This window comes from Onychostoma macrolepis, chromosome 09 (assembly GCF_012432095.1).
Source record: "Onychostoma macrolepis isolate SWU-2019 chromosome 09, ASM1243209v1, whole genome shotgun sequence".
NCBI lineage: Eukaryota > Metazoa > Chordata > Actinopteri > Cypriniformes > Cyprinidae > Onychostoma > Onychostoma macrolepis.
The window spans coordinates 10,058,655-10,077,401 of NC_081163.1; the positions used below are offsets into that span (position 1 = coordinate 10,058,655).

Consider the following 18,747-nt stretch of genomic DNA (forward strand, 5'->3'; position numbering starts at 1 on the left):
TCATGTTTTATCAAAAGCACTATTAATTTCTTTAGATGTGAGACTTAAAGTAGAAAGAAATGACCTGCATGTTTTTTTGTCTGCTGTGTGAACTTGCATTAAAACACTGTTCAGATGTTCGCTCAATCTCTTTTCCTCCCAGTCATGCAGCGAGCATCGTTTTGCCATATTTCTTTGATTTTGGACCCCCACCCCGTCTGCTGTCTGTACCAGTCTATTTATCTTCCTCCCACACCAATGGTGGTCATATTTCCCCGTCTCTGTTTCTCCCAGACTAGGAGTGCATGTGAATGATCTCAGAGCAGCAGCACCTCAAAGGCTGCTGGGATAGATAAGCAGCACACATGCACGCTCTGTCTGATCTGAGCTCCACATTGTAACTGGGAGCTTTGCTTTGTGTCACTCGAGAGGAAAAGTTCTGACACCTCTGAGATGCAGAACTGTACAGTATATTAACTCTGTGTGGGGGGTTTGAAAAACAATGATTTAACACAACAGTAACAAAGCAGCTATTTCAGGAGTTATTGTTTACAAAACATTCTTAAAAGCAAAGAAAAAAGGGCTTGAATGCGAATGCACCAGGTTATACAGGAGTTGCATCACAGCAGGTGGTAGTTGACATGACAGTCAAAGCAGTGACTGCTATGTACTTCAACTAAAACTTATAAAGTATTTGCAGCCCGAATGGTGTTTGATGATTTTACAAAGACAGAGATGAAAAGAGGGTACATACACTACCTTTTTAAAGTTTGGGGTCGGTAAGACTTTAAAAATATTTTTTAAAGAGGTCTCTTACGGTCACCAAGACTGCATCTATTTAATAAAAAAATACAGTAAAAACTGTAATATTTTGAAATATTGTTATAATTTAAATTAACTGTTTTCTATTTAAATATATTTTAAAATGTAATTTATGTCTGATGGCAAAACTGAATTTTGGGCAGGCATTACTCCAGTCTTCAGTGTCACATGATCCTTCAGAAATCATTCCAAGATGCTCATTTGTTTCTCAAAAAACATTTTGTGGGCAGCATAATATTTTTGTAGAAACACAACATTTTTGCATAAAATTTTAAATAGAAAGTAAATCAATGAAATACCTATAAGACAGTACTGTCACTTTTGATCAGTTTAATGTGTCCTGGCTCAATAAAAGTATTAAACAGTCCCCACGATTTTGAACGGTAGTGTAAGCCTTATATATACAGGCTGCAGGTGAGCATAGCCATAAGTTTCAGATTAATTGCAAGTCTAATATTGCATTAAGAAGTTAAGACTCAATATTGCCAGTTACTTTGTATTATTGCTCTGCTGATTTTTGCTTATTGCTTCATTGCTTATTACTTTATATCCATCGCACATCTAGTGGTGTTTCTGAATGAATCAGTGTCTTAAAACAAATCGGTTGAATGAATGATTCAGTGACTCACTCATAAACTTGTGTGATTTCAATATGAATCTGTGTTTTTGAACAAATTGTTTGTGAATTATTTGCTCACTCAAGTAACACCTACTAGCGTAGTGATGTAACATGCAGAGAGTGTACTTTAAAATACTTTCCCTTATAAATACATAAAATAAGTTCACGTCAACCATTACTGGTGTGAGTTTAGCTTTGTATTGAATAGATGAATAGACAAAAGCCAGTGCTGCATACACTTAAATGTTTGATTCAGCTGTTTAGATGAATCTCATGCATTTAAATCATAGTTTTAGAAGGCTAGTTGATATTCAGACATTTTGTTGCTCTACTCACATGACCACTCTCCACATGACCGCTTTCCAAATCAGCCGTATGGAATTAAGATTTTAGGCACAGTACTTTTGAGAAATGTTAACCTGAAGTGATACAATTGGAGGTTATTATTTATGTTTTTAGGCTCACCTCATAAGAGGCTTTTCTAAGAGCAGACTATGATGTGGGAGTAAAATCAGACAGCGTCTGCCCTGTTCTTTTCAAGATAATGGGTAAAATGAGCCAAGGCTTTAGAAATGTCACCTCATATACTCATAGTGTTAAATTACTGGCTTCAAAATAATAACTTAAACCAACCTTTCACTGCTGCATTATACAAAAATATGGAGGGATATTTTAGTGAGCCAATTTCTTGGACATGTACAGTATATTAAGCCTTATTGTAAACAGCTGCTGTGATTGTTGATGCAGTTAATCTTTATCAGAGAAATAGGGCTTTAGTGTCTCTAAAACTGTTTGTTCTACATACTATTTATTTTAATCCTTTGCAGAAAGTTGGCCAGTTGCTGTACACACTATACACAACTCATTTTGAAAAGAAAACTGCATTTTTAACTTATGTTTTGTTGTGGTCTATACATTATTGATGAAGCAAAACCGTGGTATATACATTATTTACAAGTACCTTATTACAGACATAGAACATGTTGTTTTTGCAGTGCCATCTTCATGCAGCTCCTCTGACATGTAAACCCATACTCAGGAACAGTGTTTGTGAGTGTGTGTGTGTGTGTGTGTGTGTGTGTGTGTCTTAGGCCACCTATGAGGGGCTTCTTCTAATGAGGCCAGAGGAAAAGAAAAACCGTCAAATAAACAGTGAAAAGAGACAATGAAAATGCTCTCTTTCACAATCAGGTTTTGAGCATTGGACTTGAGAAATACTTGAGTTTGTGGAGTTCCGTGTATGGTAACAGGAATGGAAACAGTTGTTGGAGACAATGGCGAATTGTCCATTGTCCTCTTTATAAGTATTTGAATATATGTGTCCTTCCCCTTGCAGTGTACAAAACAGTCTTCTTCATACTTACAATGCAAACCACTGAAAAGTGCTTACAAACTTCAGGGCTCAACCATAAGGATGTTGTCCTGTCAGGCCAGTACTTTACATTTTTACCTGCCCTTCAAAGATTTTGTATGGCACCACCAAAAAATAATAGTAGATAATAGTTTAAGTCATAAAAATGGATGTACAAGATTGATGAATGTGAAATTTTCAGTGAAAACAGCACTGACTCGAACACTGGCTTGGAACTCTCTCTCACTGGCCCTGGGTCAACAGGCCATTCTTATTGTTGAGCCCTGCAGAGTAATGACTACTGGAACCTGACACCGCTACTGTTCTTCTGGAGAAGGTACTGTAATGTAACACAGAGAACGAGAGAAGAGGTAAAGAGACATAAAATAAAGAGAGAGAGAGCAATTCAAAGTGTACTGGAAGACTACAAGCCTATTTTCCATGGTTTGTGTTACAGCGCCCAACAGGTTAATGGCAGCCAGAAGGTCAGTGGCATTTCTGTGAAAGAAAACACACTTTATGCAATAGATTATTGATGAAATAATCAGGCATGAGTGTAATTTTTCTGAGTAGATTGATAAATGAATAATGCAATGAGATGAGATTGGCCAGAGGTGCACTAAACCAGCATTTGCACTTCTTTATTTCCTTGACATTCAACATGTGCTCTGTTAATGAATTGCACAATGGCATGTGCAACAGAATCGGTGTAGAGATCTAAAATAGAGATCTAAAATAAATTGCCTCAGGAGCCAACACAAGCCTGACATGTGAATGTTAAATTTTGATGCCCTGTGAGATAACCCGAGACCACCAGTACTCTTCTTATTATTGGAGAAAAGGTTATAGGCACTGCAGTGATAAGTTGACCAGCAAAATAATACACTGCTCCTATCAGTGCTCAGTTAAAATGAAAGAGGCCTACAATTTATTTTTGAGTGAATTTTACTGATTTAGAGTTGTTAAAGATCCAAAATCTCAATAGTGAAATCATCACTACCATATGTCATACAATAAAACCAATACCAATTTGTACGCCCGTTAAACCCATTAAATGCCCCCTTTTTTTTTTTTTTTTTTTGATAACGTGTATAAAAATAAAAATGTTAGAAATAAAGAAAAATATTTATTTACTTAATTTTTTTACTTACATTTTCTTTACATATTATTGCAGATATTTTGTTCTTTAAAAAATTACAAACTGGAAATTACACAGCTGTAATGTAACAATGTAACTCCATTGCTAGAAAACAATGGCATAAAATGCAAAACACGTATAAATAATTATTTATATAATTCTTCATTGCACCTCCTGTTGGCAGCCTTTCCTTCAAGTAAAGATCTTGTAGAGCAGTACAAAGCAGCATCATCTCTCAAATTAACATTGTGGAGATGACAACCATCTGCAGCCATGCAAGACTGAAGTTTCCCTCAAATACTAATTGTGAGGCACTGTACCATAACATTCATGCAGTAATTACACATTTGGCCGTTGTGTTTTGAATGTTTACCACTAGAGTCTATATTTTCCGAGTGGCATTTAGGAAAGCAGCTTAGAGGTGTAATTGTTAAGGAAACAGACTGTGACACACAAAAGGTGACAGCACAGGCAAACAACAGACACACAGCATGAAACAGCAAAACGTTCACACATGCCTGCACACTCATTAAGGCTGCGTCCCATGAACTGATTTTTCAGATGTAAAGCTTCATTTACATAGTCGTTCAGGAATCAGAGAGAGTCGTTTTGTGTGTGTGTCTGAGTTAATGGCCCTGCCGACTGTCCGTCAGTATCCAGCAAAGTATACTTCCTACGGCAAACCCCAAAGGGACAAACACACATCACAGTAGTTTCAAGTAATTAGAAGTGTTGTCTGATTTTTTTACTTTTTAATTAATACATCTATTTCTACAAGTTTGACCCACTTTGTTTGAGTTTCCCCCCACTTTGGCTGATTTGCAGATCATTGTGAACATAATTATGATAAAACATGATAGTAAATTATACTGAAAGTAATTGTGTGTGTATATATATATATATATATATATATATATACACTTTGGCAACTGCCACATGCGTTAAATAATGTATAAAAATGTGTTATGTAATAAATATAAAACACAGATATTTAAAGTCTTTAAAGATATTTTCTCATCCAATTCCTTGCCTCCTCAGAGAAAACAGTCTTGACATGGTTCTGCCAACAGGAAGACAACTTTATATACTGGAAAGTGTACGTATATACACTCTGGGTGGTTTGCAGTTAAATTTCATTGCAGGTTTCAGGGTTCTTATTACGTTCAATGGTTATACTATTACCATCAGAGTCAACAATTATGCCTTTTATCCTTTCATGGTTCATTTCATCCAAGGAAATCTTGGAATCATCCCATTCTTCATGTCTGAAGCTAAGCCAATTGAATTTTCAATAGATGAAATTAAATAGAGGCTTGATATTCAATGGTTTTAAGGTGAGATGACAATCGTCTGGCTTCTAACATGCTAATTATAAGCTACGGATTGACCGTAGAGTAAGACATCTAAAGATGTCTTGAAATTACACCTTTTCTGAACAATGTAACCTAATTAGCTAAATTAAACCCTGATTTAACATTGTGGATATGTCAGCCCAGTTGGCTCATACCACCTAGAGCTGTTCTGTTTGAATTGAACCTTTAAAGGATCCTCTGAGTGCTGCCAACCCAAGACAAACAAACGCATGCAAAGCAATTTACTTTAAAGGCCATCCGTACAGATCTTTTCCAATATTCATATGAAATATATTTTGTCATTCTCCCACACACAGTCATTCATCTCACATCTCCTTCCTCTTCCTCTCCTCACTCTTTCTCAATACTGCTCTTTTTCTATGTGGGGCTGCTGAAATTTTAAACAAGAGAGAGAGAGGGGAAGACAGCACAGGTCTCAGAGAACACGGTGGATTTCTCAGCTCAGTAGACCTGCAGACACTAGAGCGACTCGCCAGTGTTAGAGATGAAGTTAAAAGGACACCAGTAGTTTAGCAGGGGCTTCACTTTCAATTATCTGAATATCAAAACCGCCTGTCTAACAGAGCAGCTTTAATTGCTTTGACCTTGGTGGATCTCTCTGGTTGTTTGTGGTGGGAAAGAACAGGCACAGGGAGCTGTCGTTTGTCCCGTAATTTCTGTGAGCGTGAGACGTGCAAACAGAAAACAGCTGCAACTTTCTAAAGAGCTGAACATTTGATGAGTTTAATGATCAGCTAAGAAAGGAAGAACGTTGTGTCTTGTTATTGTTGTGTTCTAAACACTAGTGGGTTGCCTACATAGACAGCATTTTAAGGCATAATAGGAGCACTCATATGTATTCTTAAGCAGGGTTATTATCATTAACTAAAACAAATAAAAACATTTTTGATAATTGATAATGTATAATATAAATTAGTGCTGTAAAATCGATTAAAAAATGTAATCGCGTTAATTATAGTCATGGACTGTGATTAATCATGATTAATCACAAATTTAAAATACTAGGATTTACTTGTAAATGTGTTGAAATAAAGAAATGCACGTCAAACTAGTTTAAGGAAACAGAACCTTTCACACTTCCGCCAGGTATGAGACATATGCTGCGTCCCAATTCGCCTACTTATACTATGCCCTAAAAGTATGTACTCTTTTTGTGAAGAAAAAGTACATACTTTTGAGTATGTAGCAGAATAGTAGGCAAGCTTTGGGACATACTACTTCGTCATAGCTGCGTCTTTAACAGACGCTCTGTTGCTTAGTTACGTGCATCCTGTAACTGTTTAAACTGCCCTGTCAATCATCTTGTCACAGTTAACATCATCCACATTTCATTTAATTTGATTTCCTTCCGTATTGTAGAGAAATACAGAAGCACATCGCAGGTCTTTCATGCTGAGAACTCTGCTCATGTGTTTGCATAATGATGTATTTCAAAGTTAATGACCAAACGTGTCATTATAAAAGTTCACAGTGTTGCTGCAGATGAAATATAATGTGGATAACATTTAAATAAATATTTTCTCATCAGGTTAGACACTGATTATTTATCACTCAAATCCCTTTCTCTACCTGTCCGTCGGTCGCGCATATCTGCCATGTTTGTAGTTTATAACACTTTTATGCTTGTTTGTAGTTCTAATTGAATCCTCGTCCACAGCGCAATGTGTTGTGGGCAATATTAGCCGTTAGAGTGTGCATCGATCTGCACTTCGAATTCTAACCGGAAGTAGTAGACCATCCGGGAATCTTTGGCATACTTTTTTAAACATACTATGAATTGGGACAGACTGATTCTTTTTTCGAATACTATTTAGGACGGATAGTATGCGAATTGGGACGCAGCAATAATCCTTATTATTATTTAGTTTTTATTCAGCCATTATCAGCCTTTATACTGGCAATAAAATGTTTACCAAGCCACATCGCTTCAATCCCAGCATACATTTACCCAACTATTATCAAAAGTATTTCTAAATAAATACAACAAAACATTTCTTGCGACCTTACGTGAAGTATTATGACAAAATGCATTATGAAGAAGAATTGGATTTGTTCCACAGGTGCATTAGAGCTAACATTAGCATCATGCTACATAACACAATTTATGAGATTAATAGTGCACTTTTACTCAGAACTCACTTCAAACCACCATCGAGTGTTTGTAATAACTTCCTTTTGCGATCACATGTGGAATTTGGTTGTTTACTGTTGTTAAAATATGCTATTTATAGCCTTTTATATCGCTGCAAAAATTAGCATTTCAGACGTACACATTCAACTCAAAAAAATCACATACAGACCATATCTATCGTAATTGTGTGTTTATTATCTTATATAATCTATAGTGGCTGTTGACATGTTTATTTCTGCTGTTTAAAAGCCTTGTATGTAAACAAGTATGCTCTGCTGAAACTCACGTTGTGTGTGATGTTAACCGCCTCTCCGTTCTTAAGTTGCCTGGGATACATTCCAAGTATAATACACATTAGTAAAAGGATCTATTTTAATTTTAATTTGTCTAAATACACTTTGGGTGGCCGCGGTACATTATAAAAGTAGCCCAGAAAACCGCAACCCACGGCTCTGTAATTTTTCCCGCGACTGTATTTTCAAAATAACCCACTTGTGCCGTTACCCTGGCAACACTGGTTCGCTGTACCCTCATCACACAATGATAGATAACTTTCCGTGCTGCGATGACGGGAAGAAGTTGGTGTCAAACCTTATCAAGCGATTCATTTGCGTTAAAAAAATATTAATGCGTTAAAATTTTTTGATTAATCCCATGCGTTAACGTTAACGTTGACACCCCTAATATAAATATAATCAAATAAAATGAGGTATGAATAATAGATGAAACACTTAAAATAAATGAAAATTAGAAATGCTGCTTAGCAACTGAAATAAGTGTAAAGTACCGTATTGTCCCGAATATAAGACGACCCTGATTATAAGACGACCCCACTTTTTCCAGATGTACCTGTTGGAAAAAGGCTTTTTGAAAACCAAATCTTGTTTTTTTTTGTTGTTGTTGTTGTTTTTCCTCTCTCTGTAAAACACATTTATTCTTAAATTATTTTCATATTGCATATTTTTCCAATTCTAATTTTTGTTTTGAAAGTATGGTAAATACTGGTAAAATGTACCAATGACATTGGAAAATTTTGATATACCATTGAAATAACAGGTAGCCCATCTGAATTATATAACAATTAGGCTATCCAACTCATAGTAGCCTATCAAAATGTTATTATCAGTAGACGTGAAATCTTATTGTAGTCTTCAAATCTGGGTACTGTTTTATGTTTTAAAATCACTTACAGAGGAAGTTTGGTCCCATCAAGCTAACATGACAGTCACGATCATGCTGCTGTAAGCTTTTCTTTTTCATTTGTTTTCATTCGCGATCTTTACAACACACATTGCATTACATATTTCATGGCACACTCGTTTTATGCGTTTTTGGCGCCACCTATTGTTGTGGGTGTATTATTGACATGTCAAAGTCTAGACCCTGAATATAAGATTTAAAGCGTTTTTCAGATGTATTTCCAAGGAAAAAACATCGTCTTATATTCGGGTCAATACGGTACTGATACTGGAAGAAATAAAAACTGAAATTTAATTTAACTGAAATAAATATAAATTAAATAATAAATATGACAAAAGCATAACAAGTACATATAACAAAATTATCACAATAACTAAAACAAAACAAAAAATTAAATTAACTAAAAATATGAAAATAAAATTGAATTATAATAAAATAAATTCATAAAAAGTGCTAAAATTAATGCTAAATTAATAAATTATGCTAAAATAGCACTGAATCTTAGTAGATAATGCAATCCCAAGATGCACTGTGAAAAGCTTAGTGAAAGAGAAATATAATATATCAGATATATTTCATTCAGTATTATTATAAAATCATTGTATTATATACTATGTAATATCAGGGTTGGGTAAATCACAATTTAAAGGAACACGTCACTCAAAAATGACAATTCTGTCAGCATTTATAATTTCTCAGACTTTCTTCTTAGGAGCATAAAATAAGATATTTTGATAAATGTATTTGTGTTATTTGTCCATACATTAAAAGTATCTTCTTTTGTGTTTCGGAGAAGAAAGAAAAGTCCGGTTTGGAATGACATGAAGGTGAGTAAAATGACAGAATTTTCATTTTTGGGTGAACTATCACTTTAAGAATTTGAACCTCTTTTGAATTCAGCTTGGCCACACCTGCTACAGGATGTTGAATTTGTATTGCAATGACAGGAAGAGAAAATTACTCATAACTGCTTTTATCAGACTTAAAGAGCAATAAAAACAGGCGAGTCATTTGCAAATGCAAATCTAAACGTCTAATCTGAATATAAACGGTTTTCCTCATGCCGTTTCATCAAGGCCTCTGCAATTAGCTTGAGACGATAATGACTTGGATCGATTGTTGTGCTATTTCATCAGGTCAAGTTAGCCATATTTACCACGGGCAGCCATCTGTTATGCTCTAGCGTGTACAGAAAAGATGACTAACCATGTGGCTGCGTTCAGAGCGTATCACGGACTGCTCACTGGCCGCTCGCACGCAGACAGACAGCTGGGAGCACAGATGCACATTTGGAGCAGAAATGTCTGGGAAAATACAAGACCTTTCTCAATCTCTGACTGACACTTGCTATTGAGGTTTTCCACCAGGGCTACAGTTTCATAAGGGTTTTAATTAATTTTAAGTCAGTGCTTTGAGAGCTTATGGGTGGAAATAAACTGATATATGCACAGCCAATATGAGACCCCAAGAGACGCCTGGACAAAGTTAATGATTAGTAGACTGGAGCTTAAAGGAATCCAAAAAAAAAAAAAAACATTTACTCGCCATCATGTTGTTCCAACCTGTATTTCCCCTCTTCTGTGTAATAAAATTGGAGATCTTAGGCAGAATGTCTGAGCTGCTCTTTTCCATACACCGAAAATGATTTGCAAAGTATCATAATTGTTCCTATATTTAAAACTTAGAGCTAAAAATGTGTTGTTTTGTTTTTTCTTTAGCATCATCTTCATTTAGCTATTTCACACAGTACCTGTCTGGCATGATCTCGCAACTTTCTCCTACGCTCTCTTGTTTTTCTATTTTCTCAGTTTCTCTGGTGTGTACGTGTGTAGTCTAAGCCAGACATTTGCTGTTAGAAGGAGGTTTTGCTCTGTAACACAAAACACGCACACACTTGGCATAGCGCTTTAAGTTAAAGGAGCGTAAGAATGGATGTGGCTGTGCCGCCTCAAGCAAAATGACTTTTCCCTTCTCTCATTTTTCTCATTTCTGAAGAAAATGCTTTTTGTTTGTTTGTTTTATTTTTCTTTCAGGCATGCGAACATCAGCAGATAGAGCCATACATACGCAGAGGCCTTTATGGCCTTACAGATGAGTTTAGTGTCACGTTCTTGAACTATAAAAGAAAAAAAAAACAGATATGCTGATAAACATTGCTACAGAGAACTTGAACAGTCATGATTAGGTGGTGACTGGTGTAATACTTTTATTCAGCAAGGATGAATCAAATTGATCAGAAGTAACCATTGAGACTTGTACACTGTTACAAAAAATATTTCAAATAAATGTTCTTTTTAACTTTCTATTCATTAAATATTCTGTCCTTTTCAACATTGATAAAAAATTAAAAAAAACTTTTCCTTGAGCACCGAATATGAATATTAGAATGAATTCTAAAGGATCATGTGACACTGAAAAATGGAGTACTGGCTTTAAATAGAAAAAATAACATTTTAAATGTATTTACTATTTTTTACTGTATTTTTCATCAAATAAATGCAGCCTTGGTGTGCATAAAAGACGTTTAAAAATATTACCGACCCCAAACTTTTGCATTTTATTTAATTTTATTTTGAACTTTGATTTTATTGTATTTTATTTACTTTTGAACTGTTTTATTTTATTTTATTTTATTTCATTTCATTTTATTTTATTTTATTTTATTTTATTTTATTTTATTTTATTTTATTTTATTTTATTTTATTTTATTTTATTTTATTTTATTTTATTTTATTTTATTTTATTTTATTTCATTTTATTTTATTTTATTATTTTGGATATATTTGCATTTTTGTCACAAACCAAAAACATTATTCAAAGCAAATTGATAAGTTTATTATCAGTACGAAAAGTTACATAACACTTAAGTCAACAAAGTGTTAAGACGTTATAAATATGATAGGACAAGGCATTGTAAAATACCCAATATTCACACACCAATGACATTTCATTACATTTCCCAGAAGCCTTATGCTGATGCCCTTATCATGGCTGCCACAGAGGTTTACTCATTGTTGCAATGGAGCCAGAGCAGCCTCAGAGGAAAGGCACGTACATCCTGAAAAAAACACACACAGGCCCCTGGCGCCAAACACAACCTGCAATATTGATTTGTGAGACCAGCTCCTAACAGACACTAGAGGACCGAGCTGGGTTTTGAGGAGCAGACAGGTGTGTATTATTTACTGTGGCCCGAGGAAGGCCAGACCTCACTCTGAATCTGTAAACAATTGTTCAGGCCAGGTCAGAGGCAATAAAGAACGGAGGGGAAAAAAGAAGAGAAAAAGACTCTAAAATTGGGCAGAAGCCAATGTTGTTAAAAGGGAAAGGAATAGGCTGACGTGCCAGTGAACTATCTGAGATCATATCGAGAGTAAATTAATCACCCAGTAAATGAGAGTTGAGCTCTTCTTTGTGCCCTGGTGTAATTCCACATAAAGCAAAGGACGACTGCGTGACCTTACAGCAGATGAATTCACACTGGATTCGCTGGTTTGATTTAAAGGATTAGTTTGCCAAAAATGAAAATGATGAATGATTTGCTCACCTTCGTGTTTTTTTCTTCTGTGGAACACAATGTGCTTTTCCATACAGATCTAGTAGAAAAGCTCCAAAAAGGACAAAAAGTAGTTTATATATCTTGCACACATACATAAGTGAGATTTGAGGCCTGTCTGTAGGTACAGTATTCTTTCTCTCTTTTGAGGTATTTGCACCAACTGTGTTTCATCTAATAATTCATATTTCAGAACCCTTCTTATTATGGAAAGTATAAACAGGGAGAGCTCTTTATGATGATGGTTACTATAGATTTAATATTGAATTATACCTGTCATTTGAGACCTATACGGTCATCAGTCTTTTCTCTCACTCCCAGTGTGATTCTCCCACTGAACGGTTAATGTGTTGCCAGGCATCCGTTACAGCTTAACGAGATGCACCCAGGCCAACAAATTGAGCAGTAAATTGGTGGATATGAGGTTCAATTAACAGCAACAAGTCATGTGAAGAGAGTGACGGCATCCTAGAGAGAGTGTGAGTGTGTTTGTCACCATCACTCATTTTCCCTAAAGGTTTAAGTCTGAAGAGTTGAAGTCAATCTTAACTTCAAAACATTCAGCGCTATTTTGGATGGCATTTTGAGTTGTATTTTATGTATATTTCTAAATGTTCTTCTGTAATAAACAGTTCAGTTAGCAGTAATAGTATAGATGTTGGGAAGCTTTTAAGTGCTTACTTCACCCAAAAATAAAAATTATTTCATCATTTACTCACCTTCATGTCATTCCAAACCTGTATGACTTATTTTCTTCTGTGGAACAGAAAACAAGTTTGAAGTCCAAAGTAGTTGTGGGCCTCAAAATATCTTCTTTTGCATTCCCCAAATGTTCAGGTTTGGGGCAAATTGAGGGTGAGTAAATGATGACAGAATAAACTATCCCTTTAAGGGGATCTTTTATGGTATGGAGGAGAACAGCATTGTTCCATTTCCACTTATGACTCCATTGCATGATTCAATGTCTGTAGGTCACATCAGAGGACAAATAAGACAGTGTGTTTTGGGTGGGGGTGATGCCCCCTCTCCCCTATTGTGCCCCCCACACTGTGTCGTTAATGAATTTGGCCCCCCACCCCCAAGGCCTCCACAGGTCTCCAGGTCTCACCTGATTGAGAGGAGCACGTAGGTCTCGCTCCTCCCTCACGCCGAGCACATTACCAAGCCCATCTGGTGCCCTGCGCCCCATGCCAAGTACAGCCCAGTCCGTCAGGACAAGGTCATGTGTTGGCATATGTTCTGGCACACCGTTTCCCTCCCCAAAGGCCCAATACCTGAGACCAGAGCAGTGTGCTATGGTGCCAACTACAGGCATCACTAGATGTAATTTTACCAGAGAAAGAGAGAGAGAGATCACTGGTAAGGACTAGTACAAGAATCAAAAATAACTAGAGGTATTTGTCTGAGAAAACTGTTTTTGGTTGCATAATACTAGTATACTATAATTTTTGGAATAGAACATATCTTGAGTAGGAAGGAAGGAAGGAATCATTGAGTAGAAGTCATATTGGATTTTTACCTTATATTTTCTCATAAAAATAATATCTATACCTTAAATCAGGATTTCTCGTATTTTTTGTCTTCCAACAAGATACACCTTGAGGTTGATGTCTTTTTTATGTTGTTTTAATCGAAGTCTCTTATGCTTACCAAAGCTGCATTTATTTGATCAAAAATACAGTAATATTTGTAATATTGTAAAATATTACTACAATTCAAAATAGCTGTTTTCTATTTTTATTAAAAGATTTTATTTTTATTAAAAAAATTATTTAAATTCAGTTTATTTCTGTGATGGCAAAGTAGAATTTTCATCAGTCATTACTCCTTCAATGTCTTCAATGTCAAGTGATTCTTCAGAAATCAGACAACATTTGCGCTGCTTAACATTTCCTTTTTAACTAGGGCGACCATATGTCCTCTTTTCCCCGGTCATGTCCTCTTTAAACCCACTCTTGCTGAATTTCTGACCATTGCCGCCTGCTCCCTTAACATGTGTTTCGCTCCCACGATTTTCGTGTCCACTCCTTTAAACATTCTAATATTGTATATAATTTTGGCGCATCAGGGAGCCACTCTCAGTATGCTGAGTATTTAAATCTCTTTTGAATGAGCGTTCGCGCTGTTTACTTTCACTTTCGATTTCGCGATCACACGCACTCTGTGTAAAGGGAGCACATCTTACAAGATCAGATATTTGTCAAGGAGCTCGGGATCTGTTGAGCAGCAATTACTCAAGCATGGTCTTGTCAGATATCTCTCCTCATTCTCGACCTGTGATCAGTCAAATCTGACTCCTGCAGCTCTTGTTGGATGCAGGGTTGCCAAGTCCACATTTTTATTTTTTATTTTTTTTAAACTGTTGCCATGGGTTGATTTTCCCAAGTGGGTTAAAGGTTTGAAATATTGCATAAATTACATTTGACTGAAATGCTTGTATTGAAACATTTTGCATTCTACCTATGATAAAACTTTCATGGACTTTTACATTAACTGTTCCCTCCTGGTGAATGATATTTAAAAATCTTTTAAAAGAAACGGCTGTAAACACATCTCTTTCATATTTATTTGACCCTCAAACTTTAGCACTCTCTATTCTAATGCTAATTCTAATTGTATCTGCTTGTTATTTTATTTTTTTTATTAAAAAACCTGACCTTTTTTATTGAAAAACATTTGCACTCTCTATTATATTTCTATTCTAATTACTTGAATATTAGAATAGAATTTCTTTATTTAAAAAGAGCCTTTAACACCTAGCATTCTCTATTCTTTCTGCTTATTTTCTTTTTATTTATTATAAATAATGACCTTCTAACACTAGCATTATCTATACTTTTTATGTTCTATTGACTTGTTTTATTTTTATTGATTATAAACACAAAATAAGCAAACAAATAAAAAAAAAACTTGCTACGTATACTGTTAGGTGAAACCCCGCCCCTTTTGTTTTTGCCCCCATTTTTTTTTTGCCACAAGATCTAAGACTTTTTCTATGTACACAAAAGGCCTATTTCTTTCAAATATTGTCTAAATCTGTGTTAGTAAGCACTTCTCCTTTGCCGAGATAATCCATCCACCTCACAGGTGTGGCATATCAAGATGCTGATTAGACAGCATGATTATTGCACAGGTGTGCCTTAGGCTGGCCACAATAAAAGGCCACTCTAAAATGTGCAGTTTTACTGTATTAAGGGGGTCCGGGGGGGTCCGAAAACCAGTCAGTATCTGGTGTGACCACCATTTGCCTCACGCAGTGCAACACATCTCCTTCACATAGAGTTGATCAGGTTGTTGACTGTGGCCTGTGGAATGTTGGTCCACTCCTCTTCAATGGCTATGTGAAGTTGCTGGATATTGGCAGGAACTGGAACACGCTGTCGTATACGCCGATCCAGAGCATCCCAAACGTGCTCAATGGGTGACATGTCCAGTGAGTATTCTGGCCATGCAAGAACTGGGATGTTTTCAGCTTCCAATATAATTATTTATCAATTCTAGGAAGATTACTTTCCTGGCCAAGGAACAATAGCCTACCTAATTATACAATGCTAGCAGTAGTTTAGCATGTAGCAAGGAGCAACGTTCAGTGACTTTGAATTGTGAGCGGAACACAGAGACAATCAATTGTGAATATAAGGGATTTAATAAATGAAACTATAACTAACATACAAACAAACTAAGCAAAACATATATATGCTGTATATAGAATGAAGGAAAGTAAGGAAAAGAGAGAGAAGAGCAAAGAATGGCAGTATTTCACATCAATTAACCACAACCTGAATGAGAATCATCAGAGTCACAATTCACCTTAAAAGGGGTTCAAACTTAAACACGCATCTAATCAGTTGTAAATGGTTACTTGCATTGGTTTGTTGCTGAATAAAAGTCTTGATGCGGTAGACGAGGTTCTCGATGATTTCTTTAGGAGGGAGTTGAAGAAGTCCGCAGCAAGTCCACAAAGTTACTTGAAGGTAAACACTGCCAGAAGGTTAAACTCAAGAGGAGTTTTGGAGTGTGTTTGTCTCAAGAAGAAGAGTTTTGAGCGATGATTAGTCTGCGTTCTGAACTTTTAATAGTTCATTGCCGCACCCCTTTGGTGGGTGGAGTGGCCAATCAGAGGCATGCATTTTGAGCGGGAGAGACATCCTTTGTCTCCGTTTATGGCCCATTCGCATTTTATTGCTGATCTGGACCGCTAGTGCAGCTTTTAATTCAAAACATAGTAAGAATTGTTCGATGCATTTCACGATCACATAGTGTACATTATTGTGTGAGAAATAAAGAGAAGATCATTTTGATACCAAGAAGGTAACCTCCAGACGATATTAAAGCAGAGATACACTCATACACTTGAATATAGGCATTTAACGTCTAACTAATACAAGTAAAGGGTTTTAACTAAGTTAATATAATAGGGGAATATACATACAACACATGCATATAGCAGATACATTTATAACTGCTTACTATGGCCTAAATAGAGAAAATGTCTTTAGGTGTGTGTGTGACGTGTATTGGAAATTGTGGAGACAGACAACTGGTCTAGTGCCTGGCACGGGGGGTCATCCCCCCTTCTGTGGAATGTGTTTGAAGCTTGATAAAGACACCTAGAGTCGATCTGTTTATCATCCTTTTGATAGTGATAAAGACCATCTGCAATTTAGTACCCATATAAATGTAAACGCTGAGGCCAGGTCAGTAATTTATATGCAAATGTAAAAAGGCTAAAAGGTTTTTTTTTTAAAACAAAGTGTAATCAGCCATCACTGATCCTAAACAGACGTTACACAACAATGGGCCTCAGGATCTCGTCACGGTATCTCTGTGCATTCAAAATGCTATCAATAGAATGCACCTGTGTTCGTTGTCCATAACATACGCCTGCCCATACCATAACCCCACCGCAACCATGGGCCACTTGATCCACAACGTTGACATCAGCAAACCGCTCACCCACACAACGCCATACACCGATGGACCCCGATGAGGATGACGAGCATGCAGATGAGCTTCCCTGAGACGGTTTCTGACAGTTTGTGCAGAAATTCTTTGGTTATGCAAACCGATTGTTGCAGCAGCTGTCCGGGTGGCTGGTCTCAGACGATCTTGGAGGTGAAGATGCTGGATGTGGAGGTCCTGGGCTGGTGTGGTTACATCTCAACAGTCGGGAGATGGGAGAAAGTTGTAGAAAGTCAACCATCACTGCAGCCCTCCACCAGTCGGGGCTTTATGGCAGAGTGGCCCGACGGAAGCCTCTCCTCAGTGCAAGACACATGAAAGCCTGCATGGAGTTTGCTAAAAAACACCTGAAGGACTCCAAGATGGTGAGAAATAAGATTCTCTGGTCTGATGAGACCAAGATAGAACTTTTTGGCCTTAATTCTAAACGGTATGTGTGGAGAAAACCAGGCACTGCTCATCACCTGTCCAATACAGTCCCAACAGTGCAGCATGGTGGTGGCAGCATCATGCTGTGGGGGTGTTTTTCAGCTGCAGGGACAGGACGACTGGTTGCAATCGAGGGAAAGATGAATGCGGCCAAGTACAGGGATATCCTGGACGAAAACCTTCTCCAGAGTGCTCAGGACCTCAGACTGGGTCGAAAGGTTTACCTTCCAACAAGACAATGACCCTAAGCACACAGCTAAAATAACGAAGGAGTGGCTTCACAACAACTCCGTGACTGTTGTTGAATGGCCCAGCCAGAGCCCTGACGTAAACCCAATTGAGCATCTCTGGAGAGACCTAAAAATGGCTGTCCACCAACGTTTACCATCCAACCTGACAGAACTGGAGAGGATCTGCCAGGAGTAATGGCAGAGGATCCCCAAATCCAGGTGTGAAAAACTTGTTGCATCTTTCCCAAAAAGACTCATGGCTGTATTAGATCAAAATGGTGCTTCTACTAAATACTGAGCAAAGGGTCTGAATACTTGGGACCATGTGATATTTCAGTTTTTCTTTTTTAATAAATCTGCAAAAATGTCAACAATTCTGTGTTTTTCTGTCAATATGGGGTGCTGTGTGTACATTAATGAGGAAAAAAATGAACTTAAATGATTTTAGCAAATGGCTGCAATATAACAAAGAGTGAAAAATTTAAGGGGGTCTGAATACTTTCCGTACCCACTGTATACACTTAATATATACTTTAACCCAAGCTTATTTGTTGCAGGCTTAGTCATTACATTTTAAATAAGAAAGTTCTGACAATTTCTTTCACTGCATTTTTTCCCCAACTTTTAATATAGCTGCTAATATTATGTATAATAATATATATTTTTCTATTTTATAATTATCAGATAATTTAACATATTTATAGTATTGTTTTCATTATTCTTTATTTCTTATATCATGTAAGACAATCAGATTTGTTTTCTTGGTTTCAAAGGGGGGCATCACCCTCCAGAAATTAAGATCCACTGCATTAAATAATTGTTCTGACAAGTAGTTTGTTATCATAACTATGGACTGTGTATGGTGTATGGTTCCTATATACCAGCTGTTTTGTAACAGCTTCATTTCTCTCTAATGCAATCAGATTTTTTGAGCTATTGGGATATTACATACAGTAT

The 18,747-nt window shown here is 36.5% G+C and overlaps 1 protein-coding gene across 5 annotated transcripts in view; it reads left to right on the plus strand.

Moving 5' to 3' along the window:
* Positions 1–18,747, plus strand: part of LOC131547520 (receptor tyrosine-protein kinase erbB-4-like) — a 345,752-nt gene that overhangs the window by 299,399 nt on the left and 27,606 nt on the right. The window lies entirely within an intron of this gene.